Source organism: Telopea speciosissima, chromosome 11 (assembly GCF_018873765.1).
Source record: "Telopea speciosissima isolate NSW1024214 ecotype Mountain lineage chromosome 11, Tspe_v1, whole genome shotgun sequence".
Lineage (NCBI taxonomy): Eukaryota > Viridiplantae > Streptophyta > Magnoliopsida > Proteales > Proteaceae > Telopea > Telopea speciosissima.
The window spans coordinates 2,864,563-2,872,773 of NC_057926.1; positions in this window are offsets into that span (position 1 = coordinate 2,864,563).

Here is an 8,211-nt window from a genome sequence, read left to right on the forward strand (position 1 = left end):
GGGACTGTTTTCTCTAAATTTAGTTTAAATTATGGTATATTTATTGCAAGGTGTTTAATTAGTTTACTTTGTTTCTGATAGTTTTGATCTTCGAAATTTGTCTTCTTTGAACATACTACCCACTCTATCCTTGAATCTCATCTGATTTTGTTTTTTGAAATTCTGAAAATAAATAACAAATTTGGGAGCTCAGTACTTCCATCTTTTTTTTTTTCAATTGCAAATTGGGTTTGAAGATGTTGGTCATGTTTATTAAAGATTTGATTGCCCCTAGAGATTTTAGAAGGAATTTCTCTAGAAGCCTTGTGATGCATCTGGTATTGTAAAAGGGGTATCTTGGAATTTTTGTTTACAACGACAGGTACTAAATGCCAATGGATGGGAGAGCTTAAATTCATTGAATTACTTTCCTCCTACTCTAGGTTATCAAAAAAGCATCTCAGTGCACGAGGCACCTGCTACTCCAGATTAATAACGAAGAAAACTATTTTTGTTCTATATCGTTTTGATGGAATCCGTGTTTTATTGCCACAAGGATGGCCTTGCATAGTTCTTTAGTATAAGGGAGAATCTTTCTCCAACGGTTCTCTCTACCAACCACCAGCTGGAAGATAAGAAGAGCCTTGCTCTAACGGCTATCTCAGCCAACCTAAAAGATAGGAATCCAATCAAGGAAACCCAATATAGTAGGTGGATCACTCAATATCCCATTTCCATGTATAGAGGGATTCTTACCTCAATCACTCCATCTATTCCCTCAATCTCTCCACCTCTTAATCAAGAATCCTTAATATATAAGGACTGTAAACTCATTGAATAAGATACACAAAAAGTATTCTCACTGTGGACATAGGTTGTTCTAACCGAACCACATTAAATCTGGTCTCTCTCTCTCTCTCTCTCTTTTCTCTTCTCCTTTCAATCTTTACAGTCCTAATTTAACATGGTATCAGAGCACCAGGCCGCATATGGGTTTCTTTCTTCTCCCACCACCGGTAACAGCTTTCCCTCCCTCAACAACTTTCTTTCAATCAAACTTTCTGATTCGAATTATTTACTGTGGAAATCCCAATTAGTCCCTCTTCTAAAGAGTTATGAACTATTTGGAATTGTCGATGGAAGCAATCCTTGTCCACCACAAACTCTTCCACCCACCAGCACTGCACTCAACGAAGCAGGCTCTTCTACAACCAATCAAAATCCAGCATATCTGAAATGGATCCGCCAAGACCAACTCCTTATGTGTTGGCTCATTGCATCTCTAACCGAACCTGTGCATGCTCAGATTGTAGGCTGCACAACCTCCAGAGAGGTTTGGACGAGTCTTGAACGCTTGTATTCCACAACTTCAACTGTTCGCATTATGCAACTTCGATTTCAATTACAAAATCTCAAGCTTGGCAACTCTTCTATCAACAATTACTTGTTGCGGATCAAAAGTACTGCAGACCAACTTGCAGCTGTTGGAAAAGCCATCTCTGATGAGGATCTCTGCTTATATGTCCTCGGTGGTTTAGGAATTGAATATGCCGCCTTCGTTACTTCAGTCTCAACACGCGGCGGCACTCCAGTCACATATACTGAACTCCAAGGTATGTTGCTGACTCAAGAACTTCGTCTCAAAGAGGATCATGCTTTTGAACTATCCCAAGCAGTAGCAAATGTTGTCGTTCAATCATCCAATTCTCGTGGAGGTAGACCTTATCGTGGTGGTTACCACAACCATGGCCGCCAAGGCAATAGAGGACGTTCCTTGCGTGGCAGGTATGGACATTTTCGTTCACCAATAGTACCCCATTAAGGGTATAATAATCCTACTACTGGACAACAGCAGCCACCATCCGACTATTGCCAAATATGCAACCGAATTGGGCACAAGGCCTTGGACTGTAGGCAGCATTTTAACCACGCATATCAGGCTGCTGCTACAGGTCCTATATCCGTTCATATGGCTGAATACCCACCAGCTTCCTCCAATGTTGATACACACTGGTATCCCGATTCCGGAGTGACAAATCATATAACTGCTGATTTGGAAAATTTGCATATCTCTCAGCCTTACACAGCTTCGGATCATGTTCAAATCGAAAATGGAACAGGTTTGCACATAACTCACACTGGTAAATCATCTATTGCCACTTCATCTATGCCTTTAATTCTTCAAAATATATTGCATGTGCCTGACATCACTTGTAATTTATTATCTATTTCACAATTTACATGTGATAATAATGTTATTTTTGAATTTCATCCTGACACGTGTTTTGTGAAGGACCGAGCAACGGGGAGGTGTCTTCTACAGGGCACACTTAAAGGCGGGCTTTGCCAGATGACTCTCAATAAATCAGTACCTATCAATAAATATTCTCCTAAAGCTTTGATTGGAGAAATGACCTCTCTTCAACAGTGGCATAATCGGTTAGGGCATCCTGCCCTACGGACCGTTCGTCGTATTGCACAAGATTTTCATTTACCTATTTCTTCTCAAAAAGAATTTTCAATTTGTAGTGCATGTCAAGCAGGAAAGAGTCATAAACTTCCTTTTAATATTTCAAATTCAAAATCTTCAGGCCCTCTTGATTTACTATTTTCGGATGTTTGGGGACCCTCCCCAATCATATCTACTAATGGTCACCATTATTATGGCATCTTTATTCATGATTTTAGCAAATTTATTTGGTATTTTCCATTCACACTAAAATCTGAAGTTTATGGTATTTTTCTAAAATTCAAAATGCTTGTTGAAAATTTGTTCAATCGTAAGATTAAAAGGTTTCATAGTGATTGGGGTGGTGAATACCGTACGGTATCTACCTACCTTGAACAAGTCGGGATTGAGCATCGACTTTCTTGCCCCCACACACATGAACAAAATGGGGCAACAGAATGCCACCACCGCCATATTGTTGAAACTGGGCTCTCTTTACTAACTCACTCATCTGTCCCAAGACAATTTTGGCACCATGCTTTTGAAACCGCAGTTTTTCTAATCAATAGACTACCGATAGTTGTCCTTGGAAACCAATCTCCGGTTTTTAAATTATTTGGCACACACCCTACCTATGATCACCTAAGAGTTTTTGGTTGTGCCTGCTACCCACTTCTAAGACCATACAATAAACATAAATTAGATTTCCGTTCTCGGATCCATGTGTTTTTAGGGTATAGCTTCAAACACCGTGGCTATAAGTGTTATAATCGTGAAGCAAAACATTTCACAATCTCTAGCCATGTAATCTTTGATGAAGCCAGATTCCCATTCAAGATTGACACAACAAACTTTCCACCACCAGTGGTTATCCAACCATCGCTTCTTGGACCACCACCCATAGTTGATTGGGTATTACCTAACCAAATGGCATCCCGACAGCCAACTATTTCACCTCAACCAGCCACCCCTACACCCTCTATTCCAACAACTACATCATCGACCACCATCCCATCCCCAGCCTCAAACCCAATCATCACTACTTCCTCCTCATCAACTTCAAATGACCCAGGTTCTCTTCCATCAATTGATTTGGTTGTTGACTTACCTATTGCCCAGCCAACAAGAAATCAACATCCCATGGTAACTCGCACAAAGGATGGCACTCGGAAGCCCAAAACCTTTCTTACCATCACCAAAACAGATAACTCTACCACCACTGAACCTACAACCTTTGCCCAAGCAAATCGTTATGCCCATTGGCGTCAGGCTATGGATTCTGAATTCAATGCCCTTCTCAAAAATAGGACTTGGACTCTTGTTCCACCCACTCCATCTCAAAATGTGGTAGGTTGCAAATGGGTCTTTCGAATCAAGCGTAAGGCCAATGGGAGTATAGACCGCTACAAAGCCCGACTTGTGGCCAAAGGATACAATAAAAAAGAAGGGCTTGATTATAATGAGACATTTAGCCCTGTGGTAAAGCCCACTACGATCTGTTTGGTTCTATCCATTGCTCTCACAAGATCTTGGCCAATTCGACAACTTGACATCTAGAATGCCTTCCTACATGGCATTCTAAATGAGGAAGTGTTCATGCATCAGCCACCTGGTTTTACTAATTCAAATTTTCCTTCCCATGTTTGCAGGTTACATAAATCTCTCTATGGTCTAAAACAGGCTCCAAGGGCCTGGTTTGATAGACTCTGTTCCTTCCTCCTTGAAAATGGCTTTGAGGGTTCAAAGATCAATACGTCTTTATTCATTTACCACAAACCTGAAGGAACAATATACATTCTAATTTATGTGGACGACATCATCCTAACCGGTACAAGTGATGCTATTCTGCAAACTTTTCTAGCAAAAATAAGCAATGCTTTTGCTATCAAAGATATGGGCCCTTTACATTACTTCCTTGGTGTAAGTGTTGAAGCAATGGTTACTGGCCTGCATCTTTCACAACAATAATATGTCTTAGATCTCTTAGCAAGAGTAAAAATGGCGGACTGTAAGCCAATTTCAACACCAATGTCCCCCTCAACAAAGCTCACCAAATTCTCAGGGCAACCTATGGAAGACCCCACATTATATCGAAGTACCATGGGTGCCCTACAATATGTAACACTTATAAGACTGGATATTCAGTATGCTGTCAACAAAGTTTGCCAATATATGCATAGTCCAACAACAGGTCATTGGTCAGCCGTAAAGAGAATACTTCGCTATTTAAAAGGCACTGCATCTCATGGGCTAATGCTCTATAAGCGATCCAACTTAGCCTTATCCGCTTATTCTGATTGGGCTGGTTGCCCTGATGATCGAAAATCAACAGGAGGGTTTGCCATTTTCATTGGTAAAAACTTAATTTCATGTAGCTCACGCAAACAAGCAACGAGATCCAGCACGGAATCCGAATATCGAGCCATTGCAAATTCAGCGGCTGAACTAACATGGATCCATTCTTTGCTAAAAGAACTTCACATATTCATCCCGTCTATTCCAACCTTGTGGTGTGACAATGTGGGTGCAACTTATCTTACTGCCAATCCAGTATTTCATGCGCACACCAAGCATGTTGAAATAGACTTTCATTTCGTTAGAGACAAGGTGGCCAAAGGACTTCTTGATGTGCGGTTCATCTCCACTAAAGATCAGCTGGCAGATATTTTTTCAAAGCCTCTATCAACTCAACGGTTCAACACCTTACTCACCAACCTCAATGTGACTGCAGCTCCCTTGAGATTGATGGGGAGTGTAAGGGAGAATCTTTCTCCAACGGTTCTCTCTACCAACCACCAGCTGGAAGATAAGAAGAGCCTTGCTCTAACGGCTATCTCAGCCAACCTAAAAGATAGGAATTCAATCAAGGAAACCCAATATAGTAGGTGGATCACTCAATATCCCATTACCATGTATAGAGGGATTCTTACCTCAATCACTCCATCTATTCCCTCAATCTCTCCACCTCTTAATCAAGAATCCTTAATACATAAGGACTGTAATCTCATTGAATAAGATACACAAAAAGTATTCTCACTGTGGATGTAGGTTGTTCTAACCGAACCACATTAAATCTGGTCTCTCTCTCTCTCTTTTCTCTTCTCCTTTCAATCTTTACAATCCTAATTTAACATTTAGGACTCTTGTTCAGTACTTCTGTTCTGCATATCTTACATTCTTCAAACTTTAACTCTTGAATTTAGGATTACCTTTAAGGTGTACCACCCTTCAAATTTTCCCACTGAATTTCTCATGCAACAACCTAGATCTCCCCACTGTACATAGCTTATAACTTGCTCCCTGTTTTTGATATGTTAATGTGAATTATAATATTTTAGTATTGTTATTAGAGGGAGGGAAAGAAGCGGTGAGGAATGTCATGCATAGCTTAGGCCTTGTATCATAATCATTTCATTCCTTGCTGGTTCATTAGTTAGATTCTTAATTTTAGAGAAATCTGATTTAACCAATCATAAATCTTAGTTCATATTCACAAAATTGGAAACTGCACAAAATGGGATACCACCATAGATGCTGATGTCAACTCTGCTATTAAGCCTATTAGGAGTAGGCTGTAACTCAATTTAAAGCTTCCATAATCTAGAGTTGAATGAAACCTATATAAAACTAATAAAAGTGGTGTTACTGTCTGGTTAGGAAACAGTATGTTGATTAACAAAGTCCATATCAACTTCCTTTTCTCTTTATGACTACAGAAAACACCATGCTAGTTTTGGTCAAGGCAACCCTAAGGAAAGTTCAGATTCCAATCCAATAGGCAGAATCGCATATGGACACAACCAGCAAAGTAAACTGGTGATATCTCCCAAACAAGAAATCTGATCAGCCCCAAATTAACAGTATTAATAGGTCTCCCTAGGGTCTTCAATACCCCTAGTTGATCCTAATCCAACAGTGGGATGGAGAGATATTGTAGGATCACCAAAATAGCAACTAGGTTTCAAAATTAGTAACTTAGCTGTAACTCCACATCAACACAATGAATCCATTCTCTTTTCTTTTTTCTAATTGTGGGATCTGTGTAGACAGCCCCAAGTGAAGCATTGAATCTTTTCAAGAATTTGTTGATGACAAGCATTAGGTCGAATAGGGTAACATTAGCTACTGTACTTTCAGCTTGTGCTAATTTTGGGGCGTTAAGCATGGAAGCATTGAATCTTTTCAAGAATTTATTTGCTGTTACAGGTTCCTAAGCATGAAGTAGCTTATGTTTTTTCCTACTCCACCTTTTTTTTTTTTCACCTTATCTTAAGAAGGACCAATTTCACCTAGGGGGGACTATCATATGATTGCCCTTTAAGTTGATTCAACTTTCATATCCATACCTTTTCTTTACTTTTTTCCACTCACATAGGAGAAAGGGGATTGGGGAAGACAAAGAAATTACTGAGAAAGGAAGCAATGAATGGCAGGTAAGAGCAGGGCCCATTTATATCTCTTAGGACCAATTTCAAAAGGTTCTGGCATTGGCACCACCATTTTTCTGTTTGTACTAATTGCCTTTTCTTTGAAAAACAAAAAATTTCTTTACTTCTCATGTCCAAAATAAGTGCTTCAGTTAGTTAAGATCATTTAGTCTATGGAATCTCTTGGCTTTCTAGAATCCAAAAGAATGGAGAATATAATTTGGTTTAATCAGTTGTGTTAATTCATTGACAACTTGATGGGTCTTTAGCTCAAATTGGTAGAGCACTTGGAACATGAGCATGTTCCAAGAGGATGGTGGTTCGAGTCCACCAAGGCCTTCTTTATTCAACTGTTCATAGCATAGTTAGTTCTGCCACTAATCTACACAAGAACCCAATTTTAATGGCATCTTTGAAAATTGACATCTTTTTGTACTTACTTTGGTTATGTTAATGAGATGTTTTAATTTTATGCTAAGGTTGGTAAGAGAAAAGGATTTTACAAGTCTTTTTTTGGTATAATTGACAAAGAAATGACATTATTGTAATTAATATCAAATAGGGAAGAACAGATTTTACCAAACACCATTTTCGTTCTGAACAGCGTTCTTGAGAACGGTACCAAACGGTCATTTTAGGTCTCAGAACGCCGTTCTAGACCAAGAACGCAAAAGAACGTTTCTAGTCAAGAACGGGCGTTCTTTGTTTAGAGTCTACGAATTTTATTACCAAAAATCAGTACAAGAGAAACTATGGGTGTTTGGGAGGTTTACAAGAAAAGGGGGCTTCCAAACCCAAGAGATTAAAAATAGAGTCGTATGGGAGATTGTACAGTAGAATATTCTCCGGTATACACATTGAAATATTTATCAAGTACATCTATTTTCCACATTTAAATGCTTGTAGGTGCTATTGAAGGTGGACGTTAATGGATATGAGGCGCCACCATTCTCCTTCCTGAGTGAAGCAACTGACAAGAATGGTTACTTCTTAGCAACACTGCAACTTGAGAAGGTGGAGCAGAAGGGAAAGCTGTCGGAGTGCTAGGCTTTCCTTCACAGCTCTCCATTGAAGGCCTGTAGTGTTCCTACAAATATGAACAAGGGGATGAGCGGTGCCTCTCCCGTTTACCCTCGCCTTCTTCCCAGCAAGAAGATGGTGTTGTACTCCGCAGGGTCTTTCGCATACACCTTGCATTCAACCTACTAATATCCTACAACATGTAAACATGTTAAAAGCAATAAGGAGGAGGCCATTCGTTGGGTTATTCTTTCCTTAGAAATGTTCGATCAAACAACCATTACTTACAGAAAAAAAATATTGTATATATATGTTATTTTTCTTTATAGGCAAGAT